The 12,691-nt window shown below is 47.2% G+C and overlaps 1 protein-coding gene across 19 annotated transcripts in view; it reads left to right on the forward strand.

The window, feature by feature from the left end:
* Positions 1–12,691, forward strand: part of DUSP7 (dual specificity phosphatase 7) — a 330,623-nt gene that overhangs the window by 249,262 nt on the left and 68,670 nt on the right. The window contains exon 1 of one of the 19 annotated variants that reach the window (XR_010475037.1): positions 1,361–1,511. The exons of 14 other annotated variants lie outside the window; for them this stretch is intronic. The gene's annotated coding sequence lies outside the window, so the exon portion shown is untranslated. Of the gene's footprint in view, positions 1–1,360; positions 1,512–12,691 lie in introns of those variants that run through there. 4 more of the 19 variants (XR_010475036.1, XR_010475043.1, XR_010475048.1 and 1 more) reach the window with 4 other exon arrangements.

The raw sequence follows: 12,691 nt of genomic DNA on the forward strand, positions 1-12,691 counted from the left end.
TGAAGGACTTGGTGCTGGCTTTCATCTATTCCTGTTGAAGACAGTAGGAAATATGCAGGGCTTGACCTCAGAATTCCCCTCACCATTGACCCAAAAACATCCCTTTTTCTGCACAGAGGTGGAAAAGTTTCCCACGTTCAGTAGCGTTGAAGTTCTCCATCATGTGAGTGGACGGCTGTCAGGTTTGTCTAACTGGTGTCTGCCAGCCCTTTCCTCCAGATCAGCAACTTGCCCCCCAAGGATCCTGCACCAGCAGACACATCATTTCTGCATAGTCCAAATATGAGATAAATATGAGCCTCATAAATTCCAGCAGAACTGGAGTTACTTTTACTTCCTCCTGATTGTGTACCCCACAGTCCTTGCCTCATGAAAACATTGCTATTCCTTGTAATTACGTTACTTCGCAGAGGAAAATAAGTAATTCACAGGCACACAAAGACAATCTTGGCTCCTTGGCTCCTTGGAGCTCACCGTGCAAGAATAATTTCTGTCCCAGAAGATATTTTCAGAAAGTAGTAGATGGGTCCTTGCAGCTGGTGGGGTTTCATTGAGGAAAATGATTAAAAACTCCTCAAGTTTTCCAGTACTCAAGGAACCTGCTAAATGTGCCCAGGTGTTGAGCAGGTAATATTGAAGGTGACCTTGTTTGACAGAACCCACCATGAAGCAAAGCCCAGCAGTCATGTTTGGTCAGTGCTGCTGGCAAGGGAGGAACTGTAAGAGGAACATTAATCTTCTGCCTGTGGCTGTGGGTGGCATTCATGCCTCAGTCTCAAAGAAAATGTAGTGAAGCTTGTAAAGGGTTTTATGGAAGCCTCAGCTGCTCCACCACAGCTGTGAGAGCCTTAACTGTGGCACAGGCTTTCCCAAATGGCTCTTCTCCTCAGTCACTGAATGTCATGAGAAAATGGGTGTTGAGGGACTTCCCCACAGACAATTTCATCTTCCACCATAATGACACGATAAACACTTGTTGGGCCAGGTTGAGTGTGTTGACTGTAACAGTAAAAGGCAGTCATTAGAAGAAGTACCTGAAACTTTTCAGTATATTAAAGGAGGAACAAATGAAACTGAAGATGTAGAAGACCCACAGGGTTGGTCATCTTGTAAAATGCCTGTGAGAGTTGTCTTCTTTTCATGAAACATCTGCTTTCACAATATGGCCCATGGTTATTTAGCAAGTCAGCAGAGGCAGAATTTGATGCTCTCATCTCCCTTGCACACACGAAACACATAAACAATCCCTACAAGTAGTTTGTTTCCATCCTTCTGTTGTTGTTCATTGCCACATATGCATTGTTCATATGCACATATGCATAGATGCATTCGGACAAAGCAACTGAAGTTTATCTAATTTCTAGTTAAAGCAAAAGCTCTGTAAAATGCTCTCAGCCTTTGGAGGTGTCAGAGGATGAACTGTTTTCCCACCCTGCAAAGCAGCCGTGCTTCCTATAGCTTCATCTCGCAGGCTCTCCTCCAGTTTAGGCTGGGATTAAGGCTGTGACCAGGTGAGTGAAAGCAATTTAATCTAAGGATGGAGGAAACTGCTGTGTTTCAGCTGTGGTCTTGCATGACAATGAGGTTGTGTTGTGGAGCTGAAGCAAGGGGTGCATTGGGGGTAGTTGTGGGGACCCAGGATGGTGACAGAGCTTTGTGCAGAATCAGAGAGGGTTGCACAAGGCTTCTTGAGAGAAGCGACCACACTGAGTGGTTTAAACAGTGCTGGTGACTTTTCTCCTGCATTGCAATGGTAACAAGTGAGTTGAAAATGAATAAGAGAGGCAGAGCAGAATATGGGAAGGAGATGACTGTGTTTCTTCTGGCAGGATGTTCTGAAGTTGTGAGATAAACTGCAAGGACTGTTTTGTATGTGCTTTCACATTCTTTCCTTATTGTGTTGCCCAGTGCCTCTTGCCTTGGGTCCTTTCTCTTAATCACTCTCGCATTATTGCATTTTGGAGGGAGTGGGGAACTGCTCTGTGGCTCTAGTGCAAGCAGGTGAGGCAGCTGCTGGGCTAGAAGAACCCCTGCTGAAGAGCTTTTGCTTTAGGCAGATAGTCACAATGCCAAAGGTGAGGCCTCAGGACAGAGGAGGTCCAAGAGCCGTTCCTCTCTGCACCTGTGTTTGAATCTTTGTCTGGGCTTTCCTATCCCTCCCCCTCTTCTCCCTGCCATGGGAGATCTCAGCACCATCCTTTTCATGACCTTGTGCAATCTCAGGTGTCCAGACAGGATGTTTGTTGCTGCATTTTCTGCTTTAACATTTTATTTTCTGGCCATGAGATCAGGCTGTGAGACAGCTATGGTAAACCAGTGCCACTCCAAAGGATGCTGCTTTCCTCAGGAAATGAGACAGGACCTCTCCCTCTGTACAAGCCAACTTTTAAGGCACGTTATGAGTAAATGTCTGTTAAATGGGTAGAGTGAGCTGGGAAAACAAGGCTGGTGCAATTAGTTGGTGTATGGCTGAAGGGAATTAGTTAATTTAGGCTTTGATTCTGTCCTTTGAGAAGAAAACAAATGAGAACACATGTCATTAGAGATGATGAGTTCACTTAATCATTGGCTTGACATTCCTGGTCTTTCTGTTGGACACCTTCTATCAGCACAGATTTGGGCACAGTTGAGGGTACCAGACAGGCACTCAGTCCTGGAGAAAAAGTCGTGGCATCTTAGGTCATGCCTCAGGAATTTCCCAGTAAAACTACACTAGTGCAACAAAATGCAGGTGTTTTGGGTAGCCTCAGCGTGGGGATGCATTGCTTACTCTGGGGTAGGAGCGATGCTACATGATTGTACTGCCCTAACCCAGCGGTATCTTTGTATTAAGACACTTGTGCCAGTGAATTTATGGAGGTGGACATGCCCGTAGGTGTACTGCGACTTAAATCACACTATCTGCTTAAGGCAGTGTGTATTTTTTCCCCCTATATATATATATATCTGTTTAAGTAGGCAGCAATTCTGTGGCATTGCTCACATCAGCTCACCAGTCCTACCTACCTTATTGATAAAAGAGTGTGACAAGTTCAGCTTTTTGGGGAAAACTAGTCAGTGCCTCTGCCCGTGGAGACGTTTCAGCCACCCCTTTAGACCTGTGGCCAGCAGCAAAGGCTGCTCTTTGCCGAACTGTAAAGCAAGCCCTTGCTCTGGCTAATCCTGCAGATCTCAATGCGCATTTTAGCTAAGCTCACAGTGGCGCTTATTTTTTACCTGAGAAGAAATGTTCTACGTGAAAGTCACAAATACCGAAGCCACGTCCAGCTGGATGAGGGCCAAACACAGGACGGTTTTAATCTACTCGTACCAGGGACAGTTCCATTGTGGGGATTTTCTTGGTCCCTTTCCATGGTACTCCATCTCAAAATAGAAGTGAGGAGCCCTGCTCCCACTTTTATTAGGAAAGGTGGTATTTGGAGGAGCTGGGAAGCGAGGTGTGAGAGGCAATTACACACCCTGAGCTTGGAGGCCAGTCGTGACTTTTATGATCTCATTTCCTCATCCACACACAAATGCTTGGCCAAAGCCCAATCTCTGCAAATGAGCTTTGGTCACTGCTGGTTTTAATTAGCAGGAACAGTCCTGTGCAGTGTTCCCAATAAGCGAATGACAAAGTATCAGTCTCAGTCTCTGGCAGTTTTCTCTTCTTCATCCTGCCAGAGGGCTTTTTCTGAGCCCCAAACCAGTCCCTTGATCTCCACTTCCAGGAAACCTTAATAAAATTCAGACCAGATTCTTGAGCAAGAACCAAATGTTTCAGCCAGAAAGATTTTTTTTCTTTTTTATTTTTGGAAAGGGTGAACGGAGGATGATTAAATCTGAACAGATGATATTTTCAGTGGCACGTTTAGCATTTATCTGAGAAGGCTTCGATGGGCACGGTGTTGCTGTTTTTTTCTTAAGAATATCAATTGGGCCAATGTGTTTAAACATGTTTGGCTGTTACCTTCTTTCCTCATGTTTCACAAGTACAACCAGTGAGTCATGTGCAATATTATTTATTTGTATTACAGCACAGCAGTGATGGCCCATTGTAGGAGGCACTGCAGAAAGCCCAGCAAGCACAAGGCTTCGCTTTCAAAGAGCATCTCCAGCATAACACCTGAAGAGCTGGATAAAAATGCCAACCTGTGTGTCACGCAGCAGGGATGGAGGTGGCTGCAAGTGCCGTTGCGCGGTACTGACATGACTCCTTGTGGGGCATGGTGGCCTTGTCGGTCATGCCAAAAGTGAGCTGAACTCCTCTGAGCCAAGGGACAACCTGCTGCTGCTCGGTGACACCTCAGGCACAGCAGATGGGCTGCTTGGAGCTCTGCCGCGATGCGCTGGTGGAGTCATGCACACAGGGGCTCCCGTCCTGTGCCAGACAGCTGGGTGAGGGAAGGAAGCCTGACATACCCGCCGGTCTCTACCCTCAGAAAAAAGAAGTCCCCCAGTGCTTGGCACTGAGCGAGGGGAATGTTTTAGCATCTGTTCATCTGTTCTCTCTGACTGATGCGGTGTGCGTATAGGTCATCGTGCGTCTCCCTGACCCAGTGCCTGGTGTGACTGCCCAGAGATGCTTTTCTGCGTTAAAGATGGTGTCTCTCCAGGCCTTAGTTAACTTCCCGATTAATGTAGCAGCATTAATTATTTATCAAACCGCCAATGAGGCCATTAAGTTTCTCTTCCTTTGAAGATACTGATACCTATTTCTATAAGGAAAGCAAAGGAGGAGGCTGCAGATCTAATTGCAGGCAGGCAAAGTGAGGAAGGCTCCTCATCCCCTGCTTTCATACTGTGCCTGAAAAGCCTTTCTTTTATGGAGGTGTCAATAGCAATTTCATTCTCTTTTCAGAGGAACAAGTGCCTTTAACCATTTAAACCCACTTAAACTAACGGCTTTTGTGCCTCAATTAAAGACACAATGCAGAGAAAAACGTGCTTGGCTGGCTGCAGAGTCTCCCGTCAGGGAAGGTCCAGCCTGCGGCCAAGGGGTCGTGGGTGCTCCTCTGCCCTCCTGACCTGCCAGCCTCTCCCAGCTGGGACAAACCTGTCCCTGCTGAGCCGAGACTGGACGCAGAGCTGCATGGGCAAGATTTGCTGTCTTAAGGCTGTGTTTTGGGACACAGCTATGGAGCAATGCTTCCCACCTAGAGGTGACACCCAGCCCTGTCCCACCAGCCATGTCCATGAGCCTCCGCGTTGCTGCAGGAGGCCTGGGCAGCCAGCACCTGACTCGGTCTCAGGAGGCATTTGCCCTCTGCTTCGCTTTGCTTTTCTCCGCTGGCTTTGTCCCGTGCAAAACTGCTGATAAAAATGGCTCTCTGCAGCCCACGGGGGTCACCTTGCTGCAGAGCTCGAGCCCCTGCCCAGGCGCGGTGTCCAAAATGCTCTAAGAGCTCCAGGCTGAGTGTGTGACAGCAGCATTAGTAAATAATAAAATACATCAATAGTTCTGGGGGATTTTATAGCCGTTCCTATCTCGAGAGCTCAAAACATTTCACAAATGTTAATTTATGGAGCCTCACAGATGCTCTTGCCAGACTGTTTGAGAATGGAAAACAGTCAGGACATGCAGGAGAGCCAGAGCCAGATTGCAGCTGCTCTGCCCCCACGGGCCCCCAGGTAATGAACCTTTTGGGCCACAGGTCTGAGCAGCCTGTTTGTACCAGCATCCAGGGATGCTGCTTTCGCCACCTGATTTTCACATGCATAGCACCATTTTGGTTGTATAGAAGAGAAAATGGGGAGGCTACTTTCTCATGTTGGAGGTGTTTCCAGTGATCCTCAGTATAAATAGCCCAGAAGAGCAGTGGTGATACCTACCTAGTAAGCACTGGCGTGTTTATACGTCTTTAAGGGAACAAGATATCGTTGTCATAGGAAAGTGTTATTTTGACATTAAAATGCAATACAATTGACTGATAAGGAAAGGAGATTGTCTGGTCCAGGCAATCTCATCCTCCAGGTAGACTTAAGCAAGCTTAATAGTTAAATGAGGACTTTTAGCGAGGTTTGAGGCTGGTTTGCTTTCACAGTTCTTTGCTAGGGTCTGTATTAAACCTGGTCTCGATTAGCTCATGGAGTGAACTACAGGAGGCTCTGCTGGGCAGCACCATAATAGAGCTGCAGGAAAGCCCAGAGGAAGACACCACATCTTCCTTTCTACATGTTTCCAAGGTGTGTGCTTGCTCACCAGATTGAAATGTGTTTCTTGTGCCATTGCAGTGCCCTTAGCCAGCTCGGTGCTCAGCTTGGTCTGAAGGGGGAAACAATGCAGCAACAAAAAGCCGGAATAATAATAAGAAAATCTGTTCAGCCGTGCCGTGACCGGTGTGTCTGCTCTGTGCTGGGGCTGAGCTCAGGGGAAAAGAAGGATTGTAGCAGAAAAAGGGATTGGTGATGTTAATTTCTGTTCGTCCCATCTCAAGGTAGTCTCTAATCTCAGTGCAAGGCAGCAGGGAAGAGAAGGGATGAAGTAAGGCTCAAAATGCATCTTTCTCGCTGACCTATGCTCAGTTACCCGTGCTCTGATAGCTTGCCAGGACAAATTGTCTGCACTGGCAGTCCCTAGCGAGGAAGATCTCATCACCTAGGCAAAGACTGTTTCGCTCACCAAAGATTTAGTTGTTCTTGGACCAAAGGCCAAAAAAAACCCATGGAAACCTACATCCTCTTTCTGTTCCCAAAAGCAAGGAGGGGAGGGGACGGAGAGGTTTCCACCACAGCAATGGAGTTAAGTGACAATGTAACAGTCTGTGGTCCTTCCCAGGGCTGTCTGGCTGCCATGCTAGGAGATCAGCCAGCACCAAGTTCTGCCCATTAATGATCACAAAAAAGTAAGGGGATTTAAAAAGGTAATGTGATGGTTAGTACTGTATGAGAAGATGAGATTATTTGCCTGAGAAATACAGGATTGCACTTGTCTACCAGGCCACAGAGTAGCAAATCTGGCTTAGGAGCACTGTTGGAGGCAGTTTCTGAACCATGTCAAGATGTTTCCTATCTAATAGCAGCCCAAAGCAGCTACAGCTAACGCTAAAGGATTATGTTCCTCTACAGAAAGGCTTCCCAAGTCCCTGCATAACAGGAGCAAAGGAGAATCCAGCTGGTTTGTTTTGGTTTGTTTGTTGTTGTTTTCTCCTTTTTATCAGCCTCAGTTTTATTTTAACCCACCTTGGTTGGAGGTAGATTCCGTTGGCAAAGGTGCTGCTGTTGGTTGAAGTGTGTAGAGCAGCAAGTCCCACCTGGTGATGCTGAAGGCTGCAACATCACAAGATTTTGTTCCACTATGAGCCACAGGTGCAGTGCTGCTTCTGGGTTCTTAATAGGTTGTTTGAAAACCTGGAGAAGGTACAGCATAGATCTACAAAAAGAGAGATGGGAACTAGAGAAAATAGGCATAGAGGGTGAGAGACCTGTTTAATGAGGCAAAGAGAAGTGAAAATCAATTTGACATTAGTGCCCAAGTGCTTTCACAGAGGGAAGACCCCAGATACAAAAGGGTTCCTTTATCTTGTGAGGTAATTCAGTGCAAACATCCTTGGCTGCTGAAACAAAGCGAAGAAAGGTCAACAAGACTTGTGTTTTTGGCAGTGGGGACAGCAAGCCCTGGGGACAAATCACCCCCAGCAGAGACTGCTTTGTCTTAAATGCTGTAATAGTCTCTCTTTTGAGATAGGCCATAATCAACACAAGCCATTAATCTTAATACTGGGGTAATTAAGTGTAATACAGGGTAACAGACTGAAAATGAATAGTCTGGGGTGTACTGGAAGTCAGATGGGATAGTTCTGCCTGGCCTTCCAGTGCACAAACAAGCTTTGTAGTCCCAAAGTGAACCCCAGAGGCTCGCTGTGTTTTACTGTGAAAAGGAGCAGTTTTTGTTAACAACCAGCTACCCTTCCAGTCAATTTTCACAGAAGCTGGAGGATGTGCCAGGGTAGAAATGGCACTGGGGTGTTTTAAAGCCTTGGCAAATCTGCTCCCCCTCTCCTTTTCTGCACCGAGAAGCCTGCGGGGTGCGAAGAGGTGGGGTCCAAAGCTGCAGTGAGGGGCACCTCTCCAGCAGTGTCTGTGTGATGCACATCTCGGTGAATGGTTCCTGAGGGTCCCTGTGTGGGGAGCGACGGGCAGTGCCGTGCATGTGCACAGCAATTGCCACCCGAGGAAGGGTTGGCCAGGCCGCTGCCGTTTACAGAGGGAGCGAACGGGAGCCGTGCGGACGTCTGCAGAGTAAATGTCACTGCCCATCGCCTCTCTCCTCTGCCCCCGCTCACCCAGCCCTCCACAGCACCATTACCAAAACTGTTACCAAAACCTCTTGGCATTGTTGAGAGAAATGCATTTCTTTCTATCCACTTTCTGTTTTGCGACTGCACCATTTCTGATTTTATAGATACAAAAAAACTTCTTTAAATTTTTTTCATCACTGTTAGTTTCAGCCACGTTAAGTCCTCTTAGGCGACAGAAGGGAGAAAATGTGAATATACTGTTCTCCCTAAATCTGGAGCATGTACAGCTGGGCAGCCGTTCAGACTTGGCTTCTCATCTGAAAGCCAGAGCTGCGTTTCTAACAATCCAGTACCCACTCAGCATGAAATTGTAACAGATCACACTTTGCCCTAGGTCCTTGGCTTATCCTTGGTTGACACTGAATTAAAATACATGATGTGTGGGACTCAGTAAATCCCTAACCTGCTGTCCCAGAGACAAGTATTACCTCCTGCACCGCGCTGACACAGGAGATTAGTGGAAGAGGTGCCCTCAATGCCACAGGCAGAAATGGGTCAGCTCGGATTTGGAAAGCTCTCTACTTGAAGCGAGTAGCAATGCAGGCTGTAGACATAAAGGGCCAAAAATGCTGTGTTTTCTGCCCTGGAGCCCCACTGAGATCCACATGCAGCAACTCCTAAGCGACTGTACAGGACCATTTGTGTGGTGGGTATTAGCTTTGTGAATGGCATTTTATTAGAAATTAGGTAAAGAAATTATAAAACAATCCATCTTAGGAGATGCACCCTTAGCAAGTACAAATCTTCTTGCTACCACCGTAGTCCCTAAATATATGTTAATCTACATCAGCCAAGAATTTGATGATTAAGGGCCTTATTGTGAAATTTTTGAATGCAACCCAAGTATCGCCACTGCTTCTAATAAATGTGTGCATCAGCAACACAAATATCGTATCTGTTCCCCTTTCCCTCTTCCTCTTGCCCTAATCAAATACTTTATTCATGCTTTTTCTGACATACTAGGTTTTTCTGGCTTGGTTCAGCAATGACTAAGTATCTGTACAGTAACAAAAGAGTGCTGTCTTTGTTCTGGAAAAGTGGAGAAATGAAGATGTATAATCTTGAAATAGGGAAGCTTGCAAGTGAGAAGGAAGGCGGGCACACACACTGTTGTACTCTGGCATGAGCCGGGTTGGATTCACCAACGCTGCTTGGAAAGAGAGCGAAGAAGGGAAACAAACTCTTTTGTTGTTTTGTTTTACCGCCCGTTGAATGACCCAAAGCCCATCAGAGCTGATGGTGTTTCTGATGATACTCACCTGCCACTCACATATATTTGCCTTATTTTCTCAGTTTCAGTTTCCCACTGTGTTCACTCTCCCGTGCTGCATGTACTCATCCTGCCAATCAGGGTCACAAGGAGCCCTGATCAAGTTCTTCCTCCCGTGTAGCATCACATCTTCAATTGGTATTTTGGGTAACAATCCCCAAAGCTGTGCCTCACTTAAGACAACCTACTGTGTTTCTTCCATTGTGTGAGCCTCTCCAAAGACAGCCCAGGTGAGCAGGATCTGCATGCTGTAATGAGACCTTAGCTGTGTCTGTTCCTGGGCATTTTTCAGGAAACCCTATTAATTTGCCATGCTTGTAGAAAGCAGAGTTGAAATGTAAAGTGTTATCCCTACTGTATGAATCCTTGGGGCAGAGTGGTGCAGCCTATGCACTTTCCATGGAGCTTTGGATGCCCCTGGTCTGCCTGTGCTTCTGGGCTGGCCACCACATCTCTGGGAGCATTTGAGGAGGGAGAGGTCACCTGGGTGAAGGCTTCCCTGCTGCACAGTGCAGATAGGATGGACTAGGCAGGTACATACAAGCTGGGGACAAATCTCAGCTCCTCCCTTGAGCTGGTGGAGCCAAATATTGAGCTGGGTGGGTGGCAGCAAAGCTCGGTTTTGCTTGCCAGTAGCCTTGCAAAGCCTTCGCAGACATTCAAGGCGTGCAGCATGCAGGAAAGGGGAATGCAGGACAGGTGGAAAACAGATGTGAGCACGGTTCATTTGAAAGTTTGTGCGCAGACTTGTGGAGTATTGCTTTCTCTGCTCTTTCCAGACTGCCCCGTGAACTATTCCACAGCATGTGTGCTAGAGGTACGATTAATTCCCTTGGGAAATTTGGCTTCTCTGACCATCTGATAGTATGCATAGTCTGCTCCGTGTCCGCTTCTGATTCTGTCCTGGCAGGACATGCTCTACCCTGGCTGTGTGCTCTGGGTCTGTCTCTGACAGAGGGAAAGGTCGGCCTTCCCAGAGAGCGCTGGAGCCCACTCCTGGGGAGAAACATCCAAGCTGGCTGTAGGGCAGTGAGCCTAATGGAGACAGGAGGCAGGGCCAGCCTGAAAAGGGACCCAACTGCCCAAGAAACCAGCTGGAGACTCCCCAGAGGAGCAGAAAGTGGCTGCAGAGCCTGGTCACAGAGCTGGTGGGAATAAAGAGGCACTTCGAGGAGACTATGTCGAGTTCACAGCAGTCTGGAAGGCTCAGTGAAACCAAGCCTAAAAGAAAAGACTTGTCTTTCAAAGCAAGAGTGGAGGCATAGTTTGTTTTAATCCCTTTTTTGGTACCTTTAACCTTTTTCTTGTAGTTCTTTATTCCAGGAGTTTGTTGCTCAGGTGGCTGCTGCAGTAGGAGGTAGTCATGGAGGCTGCTGGTGACAGGCCTGCATTGAGAGGTAGGGCATGGGTTGATCTACCTCAAAGCTATTGAGCCTTCGAAAACCCATGGCCAGAGTAATCCCTTCAGCCAGTTCCTGAGGCCTTCTCTGGCCAGCCAGGACTGTTTGTGTCAGCTCAGCTTCTCGGCCCAACCAGTGACCTCAGTGGGACACCAGCTCTGGGGGACTGGAAGTGCGCAGTGTCCCAGCAGTGCTTTGCAGAGCAGGTCCCCAGGTTCTCAGCCTGGAGCGACATGTTGCTGTAGCAAATCCTGTTTCCCAGATGTTCCTTCGTTGGTGGGAGCCTCATGAAATGTGGGGGCCACCTTCTGCTCTTTCCCATGTCTTCAGGGTCCGCTGGGTACTGCAGGCCTGCTTTCTCGAGCAGGGTGGTTTCCCTGCACCTTCCCCATGGGAAGAGCCATCAGCGTGGTTGTGACACTGGAATTCATTACGAGACCACTGTGATAACTGCAGGAAATAAACAGTGGGAGCAGATGGGCTTCCAGAGACCAGAGATCCCATTTCTCTATGAACATCCTCAATAATTAGACACATGCAAAAACAAAGTAAGAAGAAAATGCTGAAGGCTTAGGGCAGGCTGTGGCAGAACTGCCTTAACACATGAGTGAGCCTTTTCTGGTGGCTGCAGTGTGGTGTGGACATGCGGGAGCTGCACATGAATCACCTGAAATGCTCTTTGTTTCATTTTGCTGTTACTCGTGGAGATGTTGCTTGAAGATTTCCACACCACCACCCCAAAGCATGGATATCTTTTAGGGCTTTGCTTTTCATCAGCTCAATACTGTGACCCAGTTACCTGATTTAACAGGAATGTTTTGTTCTCTTTTAAGGGCGCTGGTGTGAAAATATTCTCTTTACTTCTTTGGTGTTGAGGTAGCGACTAAGGCCAACTCTCCTTTCCCCCATCTCACCGTGCCCAATTTGTAAATCTTGTTCTTCTGTGCTGCAGCAAAAATTACACCATGAAGTATGATACTTAGCAATACATAGGAGATGGGAGAACTGGATAGGGCTGTGTAGAAGCAATGGTTGCTGGAGACATTAGGTGTTGCTCACAGCAAGCACTCTTGGCTCTAAACCTTGGATATGTCTGTCTTGTGCCAAAGGGGCCATGGATCTGTTGCCTGCCCTCCAACTAAGGTCCTTATTCAGTCCAGCGTAGCTGCCGCTCTTCCCTGGGGTCAATGCATCACAGTTATGCCGAGGGAGAAGCCCAGCATGGGCAACTCTTGAAGAACGGCAGCTTTGGGTCAGCATCAGCACAATTAGAGCTACAGACAGAAGGAGAGCAGCAAAAGCTGGTGTGGTTTGTGCTCCTCTAGATGTACTGCTGTCCTCTTTTAGGAGAAGAGAGATCTCAGGTGGTCCTAAGAGATGTCAAATGGGATGTAAGGGCTCATAGCGGTAGATGAGGAAGATGCTAGACCTAGGTGTGGGAGGCAGACTGGACAAGTGCCTGTAAATAAGGAGATCCAGCTGCTCAGAGTAAACTATTTAGGAGGCAGGTAGTTACAGCTGGCCAGGAAGTTTTTTCCAGCTGGTTTTGATTTTTTTTTCTTAGGAGGAATCTTAGAATTTGATATGTAAACAATTTACACAGTAAGTTTTGTATTTTCCACAGCAATTTTGAGTTGTGCTGGAAAATGAAAAACTGAAAACCTAAAACCTATTTTATTTTCTATATTTCTTATGGAAGGCTGAACATTCCCAGGATAAAGAGACAATTTTTTAACCACTTC

Source organism: Columba livia, chromosome 10 (genome assembly GCF_036013475.1).
Source record: "Columba livia isolate bColLiv1 breed racing homer chromosome 10, bColLiv1.pat.W.v2, whole genome shotgun sequence".
Taxonomy (NCBI): domain Eukaryota; kingdom Metazoa; phylum Chordata; class Aves; order Columbiformes; family Columbidae; genus Columba; species Columba livia.